Source organism: Macaca nemestrina, chromosome 7 (genome assembly GCF_043159975.1).
Source record: "Macaca nemestrina isolate mMacNem1 chromosome 7, mMacNem.hap1, whole genome shotgun sequence".
NCBI classification, from domain to species: domain Eukaryota; kingdom Metazoa; phylum Chordata; class Mammalia; order Primates; family Cercopithecidae; genus Macaca; species Macaca nemestrina.
This window is the reverse complement of record NC_092131.1, coordinates 73,481,068-73,502,435: the sequence shown is the minus strand read 5'-3', so window position 1 is coordinate 73,502,435 and position 21,368 is coordinate 73,481,068. Positions and strand designations below refer to the sequence as shown.

Below are 21,368 nucleotides of genomic sequence, written 5' to 3'. Positions count from 1 at the left end.
CAGGCGCCTGTAATCTCAGCTACTGGAGGCAGGAGAATTGCTTGAACCGGGGAGGCGGAGGTTGCAGTGGCTGGGCGACAGAGCAAGGTTCTGTCACAAAAGAAAAAAAAAATGGGCACTACATTTGGGAGGCCTCACAACACATGGCCGGATTGCAGCCCCAGTGCCTCCTCACCTGGCTAACTTACTTGTCTCAATCCCTCAGATTCTAATTTATTTCTTATAGAGTAGCTTAGCTCTTTCTTTACTTGCCCCGAGCCATCAAACTTATTCCCAAAGGGCCTCATTTTTATAATTAATTTTTAAAATGTGCTCCTAAACGAAAATAGTTCTAACTAGCACTGGGATCAGTTTTGATTTTTTTCTTCCCCTGCTAAGTGTACACCATGATGATGGCAGTGGTGAGGAAGACAATGACAACAATCCTTAAGCTAGTATGTTTAAGTTATTACATGAAGAGAAAAAAATACCCTTTTCCAGGAAAATAAATCGTATTTTCTTTGACATGTAAGAGATTTCTTGTTATACCCCTATTCACTACAGAAAAGAAACTAGAGTTTCTAAAGTACTTTAAGCTCTCAAAAATAAAAATGCTTAACTCTGCAGATGCATTTGATAAACGTATCTGTATGGCAGCAAGCAAGCAAGTTCCTGAATGACAACAGGATGTAAGCCCAGCTTTATGAAGCATATTTATTGTCAGAGTCATCATATTCTCTAACAGACCATGGGGAAGTAAGAGACATGGGCCACAATTTTGACATCACATGTTTCTGCAATTTAAAAATGCATCAACAGCATTTGGGAGAAACAAAAAAGGCAGGATGTTAAATGTTCACACCAACCATAAGTCACATACTCATTTCAGAATTTTAAAATGAGAACAATAAAAGCATATCACGGAAGCAGAGAGTGTATCTACTTTTTGTTTAGGTCCTCTACAGCACATTTCTCTGTATCTTGAAGAAAAAGTCATTTTGCTAACATTGTTGCTAAATAACTGCACAGTAGTCTTTAAAATAGAAATGACATTGAGCCACTGCACTCCAGCCTGGGCAACAAAGCAAGACTCTGTCTCAAAAAAATAAATAAAATAAAAAATTTAAAAATCAAAACCTTCATTTTAGAGATGAGAAAAATGAGGCCCTGGGGTAAACTACTGATCTGGAATTCAAACTGAAATCTCCCAGTTTCAAACCCCCTTCCTCTCTTTGTTGCATTGTGTTGTTTCTCTTTAACTCTGTGAAGATTTATTTGGCTTACTTTTGTAATCCCAGCACTTTGGGAGGCCAAGGCAGGCGGATCACCTGAGGTCTGGAGTTCAAGACCAGCCTAGTCAACATGGCGAAACCCCATCTTTACTAAAAATACAAAAAAATTAGGCGAGTGTGGTAGTGGGTGCCTATAATCCCAGCTACTCGGGAGGCTGAGGCAAGAGAATCACTTGAACCAGGAGGTGGAGGTTGCAGTGAGCTGAGATCATGCCACCACACTCCAGCCTGAGCAAAAGAGCAAAACTCCATCTGTCTTAAAAAAAATTTTTTTTTAATTAATTAAAAAATAAATTTCAGTTTAGTAAATCAATTGTCTCTTTAGAATCAGATTATGAGCTGGAGCAGTGGCTCACACCTGTAATCCCTAGCACTTTGGGAGGCCAAGGCAGGAGGATAACTTTAGGCCAGAATCAAGATCAGCCTGGGTGACATAGCAAGATCCTGTCTCTGTATGAAAAAATATATAATAAAGAAATAAATAAATAAGTAAAATCAGTCAATGTTGCCAATGTTATATATACATATACGTATATTTTTATATATAGATACTTTTTTTTTTTTTGAGATGGAGTCTCGCTCTGTCACCCAGGCTGGAGTGTAGTGGCACGATCTCGGCACACTGCAAGCTCTGCTTCCCGGGTTCACGCCATTCTACTGCCTCAGCCTCCCCAGCAGCTGGGAATACAGGCGCCCGCCACCACGCCCGGCTAATTTTTTTGTATTTTTTTGTATTTTTTTTGAGACGGAGTCTCGCTCTGTCACCCAGGCTGGAGTGCAGTGGCTGGATCTCAGCTCACTGCAAGCTCCACCTCCCGGGTTTACGCCATTCTCCTGCCTCAGCCTCCCGAGTAGCTGGGACTACAGGTGCCCACCACCTCGCCCGGCTAGGTTTTTGTATTTTTGAGTAGAGACGGGGTTTCACCGTGTTAGCCAGGATGGTCTCGATCTCCTGATCTCATGATCCGCCCACCTTGGCCTCCCAAAGTGCTAGGATTACAGGCATGAGCCACCGCGCCCGGCCATATATATATACTTATATATATATATATATACTTTTTTTTTTTTGAGATGGGAGTCTTGCTCTGTCACTCAGGCTGGAGTACAGTGGTTTGATCTTGGCTCACTGCATTCTCTGCCTCCTGGGTTCAAGCAATTCTCCTGCCTCAGCCTCCTGAGTAGCTGGGACTACAGGTATGAACAACCACGCCCAGCTAATTTTTGTGTTTTCAGTAGAAACAGAGTTTTACCATGCTGGCCAGGCTGGTCTTCAACTCCCAACCTCAAGTGATCCTCTCGCCTCATCCTCCCAGAGTGCTGGGATTACAGGCGTGAGCCATCATGCCTGGCCTCAGGTAGAGTTGTTTCTTTTTTTTTTTTTTTTTTGAGACAGAGTTTCGCTCTTTTTGCCCAGGCTGGAGTGCAATGGCGCGATCTCGGCTCACCGCAACCTCCGCCTCCCGGGTTCAAGTGATTCTCCTGCCTCAGCCTCCCGAGTAGCTGGGATTACAGGCATGTGCCACCACCCCGGCTAATTTTGTACTTTTAGTAGAGATGGGGTTTCTCCATGTTGGTCAGGCTGGTCTTGAACTCCCGACCTCAGGTGATCCACCTGCCTCGGCCTCCCAAAGTGCTGGGATTACAAGTGTGAGCCACCACGCCCGGCCTGGTAGAGTTGTTTCTAAATGCAGGTCTATGGCTGGTTGCAGTGTCTCACATCTGTAATCCCAGCACTTTGGGAGGCCATGGCAGGAGGATCACTGGAGCCCAGGAGGTCGAGACCAGCCCTGGCAACATAACAAGACTCCATATCTACAAAAAATTAAAAATTAGCCAAGGGTAGTTGTGTGCACCTGTGTTTCCAGCTACGTGAGAGGCAGACGTGGCAGAATCACCTGAGCCCAGGAAGTCAAGGTTGCAGTGAGCCATAATTGCACCACTGCCCTCCAGCCTGGGCGACAGGAGTGAGACCCTGTCAAAAAATAATAATAATAAATAAAATAAGCAATTAAAAAAACCTGAAAACAAAACAAAACAAAAATTTCTTGAATGAGTCACATCACTCATTCCCATGTCCCATGATGGGACACACAAATGTGGGACATTTGTGTGTGTGTGTGTGTGTGTGTTTAATTTTTTAGAGATGGGGTCTTGCTATATTGCCCAGGCTGACCTTGAACTAGCTTCAAGCAATCCTCCTGCCTTGGCCTCCCAAGTAGCTGAGATTACGGGGGCAAGCCACTGTGCCTGGCTAATGTGTGTATGTACTAGTCTGTTTTCACACTGCTATAAAGATAGTACCCAAGGCTGGGTAATTTATAAAGGAAAGAAGTTTAATTTACTTAGAGTTCTGCATGGCTGGGGAAGCCTCAAGAAACTTACAAGCATGGCAGAAGGCGAAGGGGAAATAAGGTACCTTCCTCATAATGTGGTAGGAGAGAGAAGGAAAAGGAACTTCCAAACACTTAGAAAATCATAAGATCTCTTGAGAACTCACTATCACAAGAAGAGCATGGGGGAAACCGCCCCTTTGATCCAATCACCTCCCTTCCTCGACACATGGAGATTACACAAGGGGATGAGATTTGGGTGGGGACACAGAGCCAAACCGGTTAATTTTTAAATTTTTAGTAGACACGAGGTATCACTATGTTGCCCAGACTGGTCTTGGACTCCTGGGCTCAAGCGATCCTCCTACCTCGGCCTTCCAAAGCACTGGGATTACAGGTGTGAGTCACCATACCTGGGCTGAGCTACTTTAATTTATTCTTCTAAAATGCTAATTACTTTAGATTTTGGGAACCAACAGACATATTTATCACATTTCAAATGGTATCTGGCCAGGCACAGTGGCTCACACCTGTATTCCTAGGATTTTGGGAGGGTTAGGTGGGAGGATACCTTTAGTCCAGGAGATGGAGGCTGTAGTGAGCTATGATTGCACCACTGCACACCATCCTGGGCAACAAAGCAAGTCTCTGTCTCTAAAAAGTAAATAAAATAAAATAAGATAAAATGTATCTTAGACACACTTAAAAAAATTCTACACATGCTGCAGATGTAACAGACACACTTTTTTTTCTTTTTCTTTTTCCACAGGCTGGTAGGGTGGAATAAGACACACTTCTTTTTTTTTTTTTTTTTTTTTTTTTTTGAGACAGAGTCTGGCTCTGTCGCCCAGGCTGGAGTGCAGTGGCCGGATCTCAGCTCACTGTAAGCTCCGCCTCCCGGGTTCACGCCATCCTCCTGCCTCAGCCTCCCGAGTAGCTGGGACTACAGGCGCCCGCCACCTCGCCCGGCTAGTTTTTTGTATTTTTTAGTAGAGACGGGGTTTCACCGTGTTAGCCAGGATGGTCTCGATCTCCTGACCTCGTGATCCGCCCGTCTCGGTCTCCCAAAGTGCTGGGATTACAGGCTTGAGCCACCGCGCCCGGCCAATAAGACACACTTCTGACTAAGGAATCAAGTTGTAACTAAAGAATAGTGATGTTTCGGCCGGGCGCGGTGGCTCACGCCTGTAATCCCAGCACTTTGGGAGGCCGAGACAGGCAGATCACGAGGTCATGAGATCGAGACCATCCTGGCTAACACGGTGAAACCCCGTCTCTACTAAAATACAAATAAATAAATAAAATAAAAAAATTAGCCGGGCGTGGTGGCGGGCGCCTGTAGTCCCAGCTACTCGGGAGGCTGAGGCAGGAGAATGGCGTGAACCTGGGAGGTGGAGCTTGCAGTGAGCCGAGATCGCGCCACTGCACTCCAGTCTGGGTGACAGAGCGAGACTCTGTCTCAAAACAAAAACAAACAAACAAACAAAAAAGAATAGTCATTTTTCTCTCTTTGAGATAAGCCTTCAGAAGGTCACTTGAGAAAGAAATCACAGGAGATTAAGGGTTATTATTTATGATGTTATTTCAAAAATAAGTAAGTTGAAATCATCGACTGCCTGGTTTTCAGAAGGTAACCAGCAGAGGGCACTCTAGGCTTTATAGACTGCAGAAAATGCAAGTTGATCCCTCCAGAAGTCGGGGGTCAGTGCCTGAATCTTTATCTCCAGAAAGGTACTTTCAGTTTATTATTACTATTACTATTATTATTATTATTATTATTAGACTGAGTCTCGCTCTGTCGCCCAGGCTGGAGTGCCATCTCCGCCTCCCAGGTTCAAGCAATTCTCCTGCCTCAGCCACCCGAGCAGCTGGCATTACCGGCGCCCGCCCCCACGCCCAGCTAATTTTTGTATTCTTAGTAGAGACAGGGTTTCTCCATGTTGGCCAGGCTGGTTTCGGACTCCTGACCTCAAGTGATCCACCCGCCTCTGCCTCCCAAAGTGCGGGGATTAACAGGTGTGAGCCACCCTGCCTGGCCGATACTTTCAGCTTATTATGAGCTCGCCTGTTGAATGACTGTAGAACATTTTCTTGGTAATGAAAACTGAGGCTTCTGAACTCCCAAATAGCCATGTTAATCAACATTTACAAATAATTTTAAAATAATTTCAAGAGAATAAGAAGATGAGCCACAGACTGGGAAAAATATTTGCAAAAGACTTATCTAATAAATGACTGTTATTCAAAAATATATAAAGACCTCTTAAAACACAAGAATAAGAAAAATAACCTGATTAAATAATGGGCAAAAGATCAGAACAAACTCACCAAAGAAAATATACAGATGGCAAATAAGCATATGAAAAGATTTTCATATGTCACTAGGGATATGCAAATTAAAACAACAATGAGATAGGACCATATACCTATTAGAATGACAAAAATTCACAACACTGACAACACCAAATGCTGGTGAGGATGTGGAACAACAGGAACTCTCATTCATTGATGTTGGGAATGCCAAATGATACAGCCCCTTTGGAAAACAGTTTGGCTGTTTCTTACAAAACTAAACATCTTACCACAAGATACAGCAATTGTATTTGTAGGTATTTACCAAATAAGTTGAACACTTACGTCCCCACAAAAACCTGCACATCAATGTTTATAGCAGCTTTGTCCATAATGATCAAAACATGGAAGCAATATGAAAACGCCCTCAGTAGGTGAATGGATAAACTGTGGTACATCCAGATAATGGAATACTTACTATTCAGCGCTGAAAATAAATGAGTTATCAAGCCATGAAAAGACATGGAGGCAACTTAAATACATATTACTAAGTGAAAGAAGCCAATCTGAAAAGGCTACCTATTGTATGTTTCCAATTATATGACATTCTAGAAAAGGCGGCCAGGCATAGTAGTGTGTGCCTATAGTCCCAGCTACTTGGTAGGCTGAGGCAGGAGGATCACTTAGGCCCAGGAGTTTGAGATCAGCCTGGGCAACCTAGTGAGACTGTCTCTAAAAAAAACAAAAGAAAGAAAGAAAGAAAAAAAATTTTTTTTTTTTTTCAGATGGAGTTTCACTCTTGTTGCCCAGGCTGGAGTGCAATGGCACGGTCTCGGCTCACTGCAACCTCCGCCTCCCGGGTTCAAGGGATTCTCTTGCCTCAGACTCCCAAGTAGCTGGGATTACAGGTGCCCGAGACCATGCCTGGCTAATGTTTCTAATTTTGTATTCTTAGTAGAGACAGTGTTTCACCATGTTGGTCAGGCTGGTCTTGAACTCCTGACCTCAGGTGATCCACCCATCTCAGCCTCCCAAAGTGTTGTGATTATAAGCGTGAGCCACTGCGCCCGGCCGAAAATGTTTCAATACTAAAAATAAATAAAATTTTTGTTTTGTTTTGTTTTGTTTTGTTTTGTTTTGTTTTGAGACGGAGTCTCACGCTGTTGCCCAGGCTGGAGTGCAGTGGCGCGATCTCGGCTCACTGCAAGCTCTGCCTCCTGGGTTCCCGCCATTCTCCTGCCTCAGCCTCCTGAGTAGCTGGGACTACAGGCGCCCGCCACCGCGCCCGGCTAATTTTTTGTATTTTTAGTAGAGACGGGGTTTCACTGTGGTCTCGATCTCCTGACCTTGTGATCCGCCCGCCTCGGCCTCCCAAAGTGCTGGGATTACAGGCTTGAGCCACCGCGCCCAGCCTAAAAATAAATAAAAATTTTTTAAAAAATTAAAAAGACAAAAGGAAAAACCAGACATACAGGGGTTGGGGAAAAATAAGGGATGAATAGTCAGAGCCTAGAGGGTTTTAGGGCAGTGAAACTACACTGTATGATACTATGATGATGAATACATGAATACATGTCATTATACATTTGTTAAAACCTATAGAATGTACAAAACTAAGAGTTAATTTTTTTTTTTTTTTTTTGAGACAGAGTCTTGCTCTGTCACCCAGGCTGGAGTACAGTGGTGCGATCTCGGCTCATTGCAACCTCCACCTCCCAGGTTCAAGTGATTCTCCTAGTGATACGCAAGTTAAAACAATATTGAGATAGGACCACATACCTATTACCTCTTAGTCTCCCAAGTACTTGGGATTACAGGCACCTGCCACCACAATGGGCTAATTTATTTATTTATTTATTTATTTTAGTAGAGACAGGGTTTCACCATGTTCGCCAGGCTGGTCTCAAACTCCTGACCTCAGGTGATCCACTCCCATCCGCCTACCAAAGTGCTGGAATTACAGGCATGAACCACTGTACCTGGCCTAAATCCTAATGTAAAGTATGAACTTTCATAGTTTATGATAATGACGTGTCAATATAGGTTCATCAATTGTAACAAAGGTACTGCTTTGGTGCAGGATGTTGCTAGTGGGGAGGGCTATGCATGTATGTCTAGGAAAGGAGTATATGGGTTATCTCTGTACTTCTTTGTGTGTGTGTGTGTGACAGGGTCTCACTTTGTTGTCCAGGCTGGGGTGCAATGGCACAATCTCAGCTCACTGCAACCTCCACTTCCTGGGTTCAAGTGATTCTCCTGCTTCAGCCTCCTGAGTAGCTGGGATTACAGGCGTGAACCACCACAGCTGGCTAATTTTTGTATTTTTAGTAGAGATGGGGTTTCACTGTGTTGGCCAGACTGGTCTCGAACTCCTGACCTTAAGTGATCTACCAGCCGAGGCATGAGCCACCGCACCTGTCCATCTCTGTACTTTCAACTTAATATTGCTATGAACCTAGAACTGCTCCAGACAATAGTCTATTAATGGTAGCTCACATCTGTAATCCCAGAACTTTGGGAGGACAAGGCAGGCAGATTTGCTTTGAGTTCAGGAGTTAGGAACCAGCCTGGGTAACACGGCAAAACCCTGTCCTTACTAAAAAAAATATACAAAAATTAGCCAAGCATGGTGTCTTGTGCCTGTAGTCCGAGCTACTCAGGAGGGTGAGGCTGGAAGATCACTTGAGCCCAGGAGGCAGAGGTTGCAGTGAGTCAAGATCGCGCCACTGCATGCCAGTCTGGGTGACAGAGTGAAACTCTGCCTCAGAAAAAAAGAAAAACAAAAAGAAAAGAAAATAGTTTATTAAAAGCAATAATACATGCTCACTTTAACAGCATGTATACTAAAAATTGGAACAATACAGAGATTAGCACTGACCCTGCCCAGGCTGACATGCACATTTGTGAAATGTTCCGTATTTAAAATAATAATGAGAATCTGATGTTCTTGTATCAGTGTTCCCCATTATTACATTTGTTCTTTTAATGAGTCACCTAGTGATACAGGTTTCTGGGAGATAATATACCCATGATTATCAGGATTTCTTTCTTTCTTTCTTTCTTTCTTTCTTTCTTTCTTTCTTTCTTTCTTTCTTTCTTTCTCTCTCTCTCTCTTTCTCTCTCTCTCTCTCTCTCTCTCTCTCTCTCTCTCTCTCTCTCTCTCTCTCTCTCTCTCTCTCTCTCTCTCTCTCTCTCTCTCTCTCTCTCTCTCTCTCTCTCTCTCTCTCTCTCTCTCTCTCTCTCTCTCTCTCTCTCTTTCTTTCTTTCTTTCTTTCTTTTTCTTTCTTATTTTTTTTTTGTTTTCTCTGTTGCCCAGGCTGGAGTGCAGTGGTGTGATCTCGGCTCACTGCAGCTTCTGCCTCCCAAGTCAAGCGCTTCTCCTGCCTCAGCCTCCTGAATAGCTGGGACTACAAGCGCATGCCACCACACCCAGCTGATTTTTTTTTTTTTTTTTTTTTTGAGACGGAGTCTCGCTGTGTCGCCCAGGCTGGGGTGCAGTGGCGCAATCTCGGCTCACTGCAAGCTCCGCCTCCTGGGTTCACGCCATTCTCCTGCCTCAGCCTCTGAGTAGCTGGGACTATAGGCGCCCGCCACCACGCCCGGCTAGTTTTTTGTATTTTTAGTAGAGACAGGGTTTCACCATGTTAGCCAGGGATGGTCTCGATCTCCTGACCTCGTGATCCACCCGCCTTGGCCTCCCAAAGTGCTGGGATTACAGGCTTGAGCCACCGCGCCCGGCCTCCCAGCTGATTTTTGTATTTTTAGTAGAGACAGGGTTTCACCATATTAGCCAGGCTGGTCTCGAACTCCTGACCTCAGGTGGTCTGCCCACTTTGGCCTCCCAAAGTGCTGGGATTACAGGTATGAGCCACGGTGCCTGGCCAGGATTTCTTTTATTAATTTTTATTTTTGAGACAGGGCCTTGCTCTGTTACCCAGGTTCGAGTGCAGTGGCACAACAATAGCTCACTGCAACCCCAGGTAATCCTCCCACCTCAGCCTCCTGAGTAGCTGGGAATACAGGTGCACGCTAGCGCACCTGGCTAATTTTTTTAAAATGTAGAGACTGAGCAGGGGAGTGGTTTCCCTATGTTACCCAGGCTGGTCTTGAACTCCTGAGCTCAAGCGATCCACCCACCTTGGCTTCCCAAAGCATGGGATTACAGGCGTGAGCCACCACATCTGGCCTACCAGGATTTCTTTTCTTTTCTTTTCTTGCTTTTGAGGCGGAGTCTCACTTTGTTGCCCAGGCTGGAGTGCAGTGGCGCGATCTCAGCTCACTGCAAGCTCCGCCTCCCGGGTTCACGTCATTCTCCTGCCTCAGCCTCCCGAGTAGCTGGGACTTCAGGCGCCCACCACTGCACCCGGATAATTTTTTGTATTTTTAGTGGAGACGAGGTTTCACTGTGTTAGCCAGGATGGTCTAGATCTCCTGACCTCGTGATCCTCCTGCCTCGGCCTCCCAAAGTGCAGGGATTACAGGCGTGAGCCACCGCGCCCGGCCACCAGGATTTCTTAATCCTCAACACTCTTGTCTGAATCCACATTCATTGCCTGAACTCAAATGCAGTGGAGACCTATTTTCACATCAGCCTTTAATTAACCCTGCAAAACACTGACATGCTCTGCGCAGTCTGGCAGGACAGCAAACCATGCTCTTTATCACCTTTTATAACCAGTGTACAAAATAGGATTATCATTTCCCCACAAACATCCAGAAATAACTAGAACTTTACCAGGAATAAACTGTTAGGTGCCTTACATGCAGCAAAGTTCTTCTGAGGTCAGAGGAAAAGTAATATTTGCTGAAGACCTAGTATTCAGGCATTTGACAGGTGTTTTGCACACACAATCTCATTTCATGCCTCTGTGACCATGTCTACCTTATGGCTAGGGAAACTAAAGTTGCCCAAGGATACTTGGCTAGCTAGTGGCAGAGGCAGAAAGAAGCAAACCCAGATATTTTTGGCTCCACGTGCCTTTTCTTCAGAGGAGCTACCTCGACCTGCATTCAAACACTGCCACAATTTTCCCTGGCACTTGCCTGGGGTATGCTCCACAGTGGGGTCCATTTGCAGTGATTTCTGATTTTCCATATTTTAGAATTTTCCTGTTACTTGCAATATGTCTTCTGTTCTTATGAAACTGCCCAAAACCAGGGCAATGGAGGTTTTATTTTCTTGAAAAAAGGATCTTTTTTGTAGGGCCTGGATGGTGGGGGTGGAGGTTGGGTAAGGGCAATGAAGGGAGACTGGTTTTTTATTCTGCGTACTTCCATAATGTTTGATTATTTTATGGTTAGAATGTATTCATGCATTACTTTTTTTTTGAAAAACAGAGAAGGGGCCAGGTGCGGTGGCCGACGCCTATAATCCCAGCACTTTGGAAGGCCGAGGCGGGTGGATCACAAGGTCAGGAGTTCAAGACCAGCCTGATCAACGTGGGGAAACCCCGTCTCTATTAAAAATCCAAAAATTAGTCGGGCATGGTGGCGCGCACTATAATCCCAGCTACTCAGCAGGCTGAGGCAGGAGAATTTCTTGAACCCAGGAGGTGGAGGTTGCAGTGAGCCTAGATCACACCACTACACTCCAGCCTGGGCAACAGAGCAAGAGAGACTCCGTCTCAAAAAAAATTAATTAAAAAAAAAGAGAGAGAGAGAGAAGGAAAAAAAGCAGCTTTCTAGGCAAATACATGAAAACAATGTAGAAAGAGCCACAAAGGAGTATATATTCTATTTTTACGTTATATTTATAGTAATTTAAAGATAAAGACCTCTGTTGAGAGGAAAAAAAGAGGACCAGAATTTCGTTATATGAATATTTGCTTCTCTTTGTCCCTCACACCCTACACACAGAAACACAAACAAAAGCCTCTCATTGTTTCCCCTGACGGAACAACGATGACTAAGTGGCTGCATAAATCATCCAGAGTTACCAAAACTTCATTCCCAGTCATTTGACACCATTTAGGGAGGACTGTGTTGGAAATGTGCAGCTGTTAAAGTCCCCACAACTCCCACTTAAGAATTAGAAGGTGTAAGAACAGGAAAGTGGTCAATGCTACAGTTTCTAAGTGGAATATGGGTGTTTCATTTAAACAGTTATTCCATCAGTTTGAGGGTGAAAATACACTTCTCCCTTCCTTTATCATAACTCGGGAACAGACTGTTTTCAAACTAAATTCAAGGCAAAAAGATTGAAAATTGTAGAGTTTGACTTGCAAATTAGAACCCGATGAATTTATTCACAATCCTGTAAACAACTCTACAGTAAGGTTTGTACTGGTAAACTGCAGTGCTGTGGGGTTAATTTCACAGAGATGAAGAAGGGGTTAATAATCTCACCCTGATTATTCAGTATCTACTGAGAAGAGTTTACCACAGAGACACAAAACAATAGAGACTGCATGCCACGTCCCCCACTGCTATGACGTACTCACACTGCTTTCAAACCACATTAATACCATGTATTGTGAATGCGCTACTCATTCTAGTTATTCGGGCAAAAAATATCTTGTTAGTTGGCAAGAGCACCTCAAACCTCTTTTCAATCATCAGCAGTTAGTACTCTACTTTCCCTTGCCCACACCACCTGAATAATCAGGAATGCCTCCGTATTCATCAGTGCCTCCTTCATGGGGCAAATTGTGTATACTATACATATACACATACATATATACACACATATGCCCATATATGTGTATATACATATATAGAGCTATATACTTATATGTGCATGTGTGTGTGAGTGTGTGCACCTGTGTGTGCATGTGTGTGTGCTTGTGTGTGTGCGTGTATATAGTGGCATGCACCATATAACAACATTTCCATGAACCACAAACCATATATACAACAGTGGTCCCATAAGATTATAACACCATAGGCCGGGTGCAGTGCCTCATGCCTGTAATCCCAGCACTTTGGGAGGCCAAGGTGGGCGGATCACCTGAGGTTAGAAGTTTGAGACCAGCCTGGCCAACATGGTGAAACCCCATCTCTACTAAAAATACAAAAATTAGCTTGGTGTGGTGGCGCACGCCTATAATCCCAGCTACTCGGGAGGTTGAGGCAGGAGAATCGCTTGAACCTGGGAGGCGGAGGTTGCAGTGAGGGGAGATCATGCCACTGCACTCCAGCCTGGGCAGCAGAGTGAGACTCCATCTCAAAAATAAATAAATAAATAGATTATAACACCATATTTTTACTGCACTTTTTCTGTTTTTAGATATGTTTAGATACGCAAATACCATTGTGTGACCACTGCCTACAGTATTTAGTACAGTAACATGGTGCACAGGTTTGCGGCCTAGGAGGAATCAGCTGCACCATATAGCCTAGGTGTGTAGTAGCCATACCATCTAGGTTTGTGGTAAGTACACTTGATGATGCGCACACAGTGATGAAATTGCCTAACGCTTTACTCGGAATGTATTCTCCATGGTTAAGTAACACATGACCGTGGGTGTGCGTGTGTGTGTGTGTGTGTGTGTGTGTGTGTGTGTGTATATATATATTCGTGTGTCTTAAGAAACTGAGAGTTATATACATTTTCTCTCTTTTTTTTGAGACAGAGTCTTGCTCTGTTGCCCAGGCTGGAGTGCAGTGGCAGGATCTCAGCTCACTGCAACCTCCACCTCCAGGTTCAAGTGATTCTCCTGCGTCAGCCTCCCAAGTAGCTGGTAGTACAGACACCTGCCACCATGCCTGGCTAATTTTTGTGTTTTTAGTAGAGACAGGGTTTTACCATGTTGGCCAATCTGGTCTCGAACTCCTGACCTCAGGTGATCTGCCTGCCTTGGCTTCCCAAAGTGTTGGGATTACAGACGTGAGCCACTGTGCCCAGCCAGATTTTCCTTTTGCCTGCCTTTCTGTTTTTTTATCTGATCTTTTAAAAATCAAATTATTCCGTGACAGCCTTGTTCTTTATAAACATTTAAATCTAATTATACGTTTAAGATCTGCTCAACAAGTTGAGTAGATTTGCTATAATTATTGTAACTACATTATGTTCACCTATTTGATATTTTTACTTCATTTTCTTGGCTCTTAAGACTTTTTTTAAAAACTGTGCTTTTTAGGGAGTTTCTTAATTTATTGATTTAGTTTGCCTTTTTTTTAAACAATACAGAAATTTATTATTTTACATAACAAGAAGTAGTACAGCAGTGGGGCGGCTTTGCAGTTGGTTAACTCAGTGGTTCAGTGTTGTCAAGGACACAGATTCTTTCCATTTGTTCCCTGGTCATCCCAACCGAATTGGCTTTTGTCCTCCAGCTTGTCCCTTCATGTGCTCCTCGGCAACTTCTCTTCCTGACAATTAGGCTTGGGTTTCTCCCTCTCCGCAGTTCCCAGTGCCTACTCCTGTTTGCTTACCTAAAGGAGTCTTGCCTCAGGAGATCTGAGGTCTGGGGCTTGGAGCTTCTGGCCTGGCCTCCACCCTGCCTCTCCAGAAGGTTATCTGATCTGACTCCAGCTGGCGTAGCTCTGGGCCCCAATGCCCCTCTCCTGGCCTCGTCTTGAGAATTAATTCACATCTTTTTTTTTTTCTTTTTTTTTTTTTTTTGTCAGAGTTTCGCTCTTGTTGCCCAGGCTGGAGTGCAGTGGCACAATCTTGGCTCACTGGCTCATTGCAACCTCCATCTCCTGGGTTCAAGCAATTCTCCTACATGAGCCTCCCAAGTAGCTGAGATTACAGGCATATACCATGGGGTTTCACCATGTTGGCCAGGGTGGTCTTGAACTCCTGACCTCATGTGATCCACCCACCTCAGCTTCCCAAAGTGTTGGGATTACAGGCGTGAGCCATGGCACCTGACCTTATTCACATCTTGAATTAAAAACCATAAGCAGCTCAGGGATGAAATTCATTGTCTAGTCCTCATTATCTGTGCACTCCGTTCCTTCCTTGCCTCTGAGGACACCCCACTCCCCTGGTTTTTCTGGATCTCCAGCATACCCTGCTGCTTCTCTTCTGGCCTGGAAGTCTCCCAACATTCAGATGGGTTCTCGCAAAATATTCTCTCCCCTGGGAAAAGTTACCCTTTTGTGGCTTCTCCTCTCACTCTTTGTAGATCCTTCTTTACCTTACCTAGGGATTGATTCAGGCCTCATCTCCAACCACAGTTTGTCACCTGAATATTCGGTCATTACTGTGAGTTGAATGTGCCCTTAGCTGAATGCCCCCACCTTCCCTGCCCAGATCTGTCATTGTGCGCATGCTGTTAACATTACAATTCTATTCAAATATTGTTTAAAGCTAAGAACTGAGAAATGGTGGGATTATATTCAATACAAGTCATTTTTTTTAAGTACATGGATCAAAAGTGAAGAAGTAAAATTACTGGGGCTTGCATTTAGTTATAAGACCCACTGAAGTGGATAAAATTAATGGGAAAACAACAAAAAAGGAAAGGGCTGAATTTCAGAGATCGACTGGATAAGACATGACAATTAAATGAAATGTGTGATTTCTTTTTTCCTTTTTTCTTCTGGATCCTATATATTAAAAACCTACAAAGGGTATTATTGGAATAACTGGGAAATTCTGAATATGAACTGTGTTTTCAATACTACTATTGTATTAATGTAAAATTTCCTGAGTGAGATACTTATTTTATAGTTACATAGGATGAATATTTTTATTCTTAGGAGATACATGCCGAAGTATTTTTGGATGAAGTGTCACAGTGTCTATAGTTAACTCTTAAATGGTTTAGCAAACGATTTTTTAAAAATAGAACGAAAATGCAGTAAAATTTAATTCATAAATCTGAGTGAACATCTGGTGACATATGGTGTCCATTGTACTACTTACAGCTTTTCTATCTTTGAAATTTTTCAAAATAAAAAGTGTGAAAAAGCCGTGACAGGTGGACAGTCACCACTCTGACATAAGGACTGTGTGTGTGTGTATGTAGGGGGTATCATAGTTTAAGTTTATATTTAGAAACTTTAGCAGTATAATCATTCAAGAAAGAAGATCACATCATTTTCTATTTAAAACCTCCATTAACAGTCTAGTGGGTGAAAGGGCTGGTGAGTGATGCTGCTTTCTGAAGGCAGAGGCTGCCTCTATCCCCTCTCTGAAGCCTCCACCACTTGCACAGAACCCTGTTTGCAGGGTACAGGCCCCACAGAGGAAGTTGGCCATGACTCTCACTGCCGTAACTGCTCAGGTACAGGCACAGTTCAGTTGCCTGTATCTCATGGGTTGGGTCATCCTAGGAGGTGGGGAGTAACATGTCAGTCCTGCCAGTTGTCAGGCTCTGGTCTAGACTCTCACATATGTTATCACATTCCATCTGCACAGCCTCCTGGTGAGGGAGGAATTATCATCCCCATCTACAAATGAGAAAACGAAGCCCAGGAGTGGTTTTCAGCCAAAGTCACAAAGCTGGTAAGTGGTGGAGCTGGGATTCCAGTGGAATCTTTCCACCAGAGAAAACCTAACAAATACAGTAACAAAGCTGGTCTGTCTCACTCCACATGTCCTAACTGGAACACGACATGTCAATCCCAGATGATTTACAAAGTCATCAACTGGGTTTCAGAACAAATTTGCCCGTTTGCTATGGAGAAGCTGAAGTCCTCTAAGCCTGTGTTCATCAACTAGAGGGTTGTCCAGATCCCACTGCTGCCCACTGTGTTTTTGACACAAGTCAAATCAGTTTGGCTACATTGTTTGCTGCTCGCTATCACCGTATTGAAGATTTGTCAGGGGCTCTGCTATTGCAGCTGTACTTCAGGGTATGAATCCATTCAGTGTTTGCTTTCTCACCTCTCTCTAGGTTGGTAATGCTAGGTGTTCATTGTGGTTGTTGTTTGGGTTTATTTTTAGAAAGTGACTCAGGAATTAATTTCCTGAATTTCAATTACCTTGCTTCTTACAGTTGGTCCTTCAGGTCCAGTAATTTCAACATTCTGGATATTTTTTCTTTGTGAAAATGTAATTGAAACTAGATACGAACTTTATTTCCATTTTTTTTCTTTCTCAAAGAAAGGCTATTTTAAAAATTTAAAGTAATACTTTTTTTTTTTTTTTTTTTTTTTTTTTTGAGATGGAGTCTCGCTCTGTCGCCCAGGCTGGAGTGCAGTGGCCGGATCTCAGCTCACAGCAAGCTCCGCCTCCCGGGTTCACGCCATTCTCCCGCCTCAGCCTCCCGAGTAACTGGGACTACAGGCGCCTGCCACCTCGCCCGGCTAGTTTTTTGTATTTTTTTAGTAGAGACGGGGTTTCACCATATTAGCCAGGATGGTCTCGATCTCCTGACCTCGTGATCCGCCCGTCTCGGCCTCCCAAAGTGCTGGGATTACAGGCTTGAGCCACCGCGCCCGGCTGCAGTAATACATTTATGTATTTGTTTTATTTATTTATTTAGTTTATTATTGTTATTATTTTTTGAGATGGAATCTCGCTCTGTGGCCCAGCCTGCAGTGCAGTGGCGCAATCTCGGCTCATTGCAATCTCCGCCTCCTGAGTTCAAGCAATTCTCCTGCCTCAGCCTCCCAAGTAAATGAGATTACAGGCACCCGCCACAACGCCCAGCTAATTTTTGTATTTTTAGTAGAGATGGGGTTTCACCATGTTGGCCAGGCTGGTCTCGAACTCCTGACCTCAAGTGATCCACCCACCTTGGCTTCCCAAAGTGCTGGGATTATAGGCGTGAGCCACTGCACCCGGCCTATTTATTTGTTTTAATTTTGATTGATTAATTTTTTTTTTAGATTGACTGCTCCTTGTGGAGCAGGGCTAACCCATAGGCAGTGAGCCCAGAGTTGCCTAAAAGTAACATTATTTTAATCAGATCAAAATCTATAATAAGAGCTACTACTAATGATATGCCAGAAATTGTGCTAAGTGATTTCTATGTATTATGTCATTTGCTTCTTGCAACAACCTTGTGGGTAGGTATTCTTCTGAGCCTTAGGGGAGGTTAAGTAACTTGCCCAGGTCAGTCAGCTAATACACAGCTGAGGTAGAGCTGAGACTGGAACTCAAATCTAGCTAACACCAAAGTGTAAGTTCTTAATCATAGCTGTCTCCTAATTATAAAAACATATGTGCTCATTGTAAAAATATTTGGAAAATATGGAAAGTCTGAAGAAGAAATAAAATTCCTCTGAAATCCTATCTACCAAAAGCAATCACCAGTAACATTGTCGTTCAACCTTTTTCTCTGCACATATATCTTTTGCCTATATGTGATATACATTTTTGCATATAATGTTCAGTCAAAAGCAGGAAACAAGACAACACTGAATAATCCTGCTTCTTAAAAATATGTGGAAATGATATATAAATAAGAATTTTACTCCACATTCATATTTATTTATTTATTTATTTGAGATGGAGTCTCACTCTGTCACCCAGGCTGGAGTGCAGTGGCGTGATCTTGGCTCACTGCAACCTCTACCTCTTGGGTTCAAGTGATTCTCCTGCCTCAGCCTCCCGAGTAGCTGGGATTACAGGTGCCCACCACCACACCCAGCTATTTTTTATATTTCTAGTAGAGATAGGGTTTCACCATCTTGGCCAGGCTGGTCTGGAACTCCTGACTTCAAGTGATCTGCCTGTTTTGGCCTCCCAAAGTGCTGGGCTTACAGGCATGAGCTATCACACCCGGCCCTTCATCATGTTTTTTAAACTTAACATTTAACATAACATTTAAATTATATATATAATATATTATTTTATTTACATATATATATATATAGAGAGAGAGAGAGAGCGCTCCTACTACATGCCAGCTGAAGTGCTAGGCACAAGGAGAGTGGTGAGCAAAAGAGGCACAGTCGCATCCTTCAGTGGGTGAGCAATCTAGTGGAGGAGATAAGCATTAATCCACTGATCACAAAAAATTTAATCCATACTGTGATTAGAAGGGAAGACACATGATGCTGACAGCACACACCACTGGAGAGACCTGCCCTGGTCTGAGGGATTAAGGACAATATCTCTGAGAAAATGATTCTGGGTTTGAGAGCTGAGCGAAATGTAGAAGCTAGCTGAGCAAAGAGGCTGCATAAGAGCATTGGCAGCAGTGGGAACAATGAGTGCAAAGGTCCTGTGCCAGGAAAGAGCACAAGGCATTTGAGGAACAGTCAGTGTTGCTATAGCAGCTGTAGCACAGAAAGCAAGAGGGTATAGGAGCTGGGAGGCAGGAGTTCTGGATTAGCCCCTGCAGACCTCACTGAAGATCTTGATCTTTATGCTAAAATGCAAAGCAATTGAAGGATTGTACACAGGATGAGCTCTGAGCTTGGCAAAGATTTCTCTGCCTACAATGTGGAGAACAAGCAGGAGGTGGGCAAGACTATAAGAACTGTAATAACCCTGGTGAGAGATGACAGCAGCCCAGACCAGGGAGATAAAAAAAGTGAACAAGTCTGATATGCTAGAGGATAAAATTTTGAGGACTGGTGATCAATTGGCTAAGGAAGGGTGAGAGTGAAGAAGAAGGAGGTGGCAGGATGCTGCCTGGTTTCTGGCTTGCAGGACTAGAGACCCAGTCTCTGCATCAGGAATACTGGTGGAGAAGCAAGTTTGGAGGAAAGAGTCCAATCATAAAGCTGGGCTAGAAAATCTTTTATTTTATTTTATTTTATTTTTAGACAGTCTTGCTCTGTTGCCCAGAGGGGAGTGCGGTGGTGCGATCTCCACTTACTGCAACCTCTGCCTACTGAGTTCAAGTGATTCTAATGCCTCAGCCTCTCAAGTAGCTGGGATTACAGGCATGTGCTAACACGCCTGGCTAATTTTTAGTAGAGACAGGGTTTTGCCATGTTGGCCAGGCTGGTCTCAAACTCCTGGCCTCAAGCCTTCCCAAAGTACTGGGATTACAAGTGTGAGCCACCATGCCTTGTCCAATTTTTACAATCTTGTTTATTTGTCTGTTTGTTTTGAAATGGAGTCTTGCTCTGTCCCCCAGGCTAGAGTGCAGTGGTGCAATCTTGGGTCATTGTAACCTCTGCCTCCCAAGTTCAAGTGATTCTCCTGCCTCAGCCTCCTGAGTAGCTAGGACTACAGGCATGTGCCACTACACCCAGCTAATTTTTGTATTTTTAGTAGAGATGGAGTTTTATCATGTTGGTCAGGCTGGTCCTGAACTCCTGACCTCAGGTGATCCACCCACCTTGGCCTCCCAAAATGCTGGAATTACAGGTGTGAGCCACTGCGCCTGGCCTCAATCTTGGCTTAATTAAAAATTAGAAATGTAGGAGTTAGGCCAGGAGCGGAGGCTCACGCCTGTAATCCCAGCACTTTGGGAGGCTGAGGCAGGTGGATCACCTGAGGTCAGGAGTTCGAGGCCAGCCTGGCCAACATGGTGAAACTCGGTTTCTACTAAAACTAACAGAAATTAGCCGGGCGTGGTGGCGGGAGCTTGTAGTCCCAGCTACTCGGGAGGTTGAGGCAGGAGAATCTCTTGAATCCAGGAGGCAGAGGTTGTGGTGAGCCGAGATTGCGCCATTGCACTCCAGCCTGGTCAACAAGAGCAAAACGCCGTCTAAAAAAAAAAAAAAAGTAGGAGTTAATTTCCAAATATTTGTGAATTTCCTAAATTTCATTCTATTACTCTAATTTCACTCCAGTCAATCAGAAAACATTGTATGATTTCAATCTACTGATTCAAACCAGAAAAGAAAAGAAAATTATTTATTTAGTTAGTTTTCCCTTTTATCTTCCAGGTTGTAAGCATGGCACATGGTGGTGGTAAATAAAAGGACCAAAGGGCAGTCCACAGATTAATTTACTGGTCAAAGAGGGAAACACAACTTTGTAATGGGAGACATCAGACTGTGACCATTTGACTGCACTGATCAATCTTGGCCTCACTATCAGTGGAGCAACCAGATATTTTGTGCACCTGATGTAATTCAGTAAGAAGGATACAGCATAACCTATAAAATTTCTTATCAAAATTGTGTAACCTGAATCTACGCAACCGTTTAGATCTAACTACCAGCTTACAGGAAATACAAGAAATAGAGGAACAGGGGCAGGTCATCACAAGGAAACCATCAGACAAATCCAGAATGTAGGACATTCTACAGGACAAACTGACTTAGTTTCTTCATCAAGTCAATGGCATTAAGAAAAAGTAGAGGGGCTGGGGGTATTTAAGATTGTTTTAGATTATAAGAGACTTAAGAATAAAAAACAAACAGTGCGTGGACTTTGTTGGACTCTAGTTTGAACATAGAAGCTGTAAAATGACATTATGGAGACAATTGGGAAAATCTGAATACAGATTAGGTATTAGATTATATTAAGAAATTGTTAATTTGGGCCGGGCGCGGTGGCTCACGCCTGTAATCCCAGCACCTTGGGAGGCCGAGACGGGTGGATCACGAGGTCAGGAGATCGAGACCATCCTGGCTAACACGGTGAAACCCCGTCTCTACTAAAAAGTACAAAAAACTAGCTGGGCGAGGTGGTGAGCGCCTGTAGTCCCAGCTACTCGGGAGGCTGAGGCGG

General features: G+C 43.8%; 1 non-coding gene across 1 annotated transcript; it reads left to right on the top strand.

The window, feature by feature from the left end:
- The first annotated feature begins 8,712 nt into the window (after positions 1-8,712).
- Positions 8,713-8,816, top strand: LOC112425977 (U6 spliceosomal RNA). The gene has a single exon (XR_003017209.1). It is a non-coding gene; the product is annotated as a U6 spliceosomal RNA (small nuclear RNA).
- Positions 8,817-21,368: the final 12,552 nt, after the last annotated feature.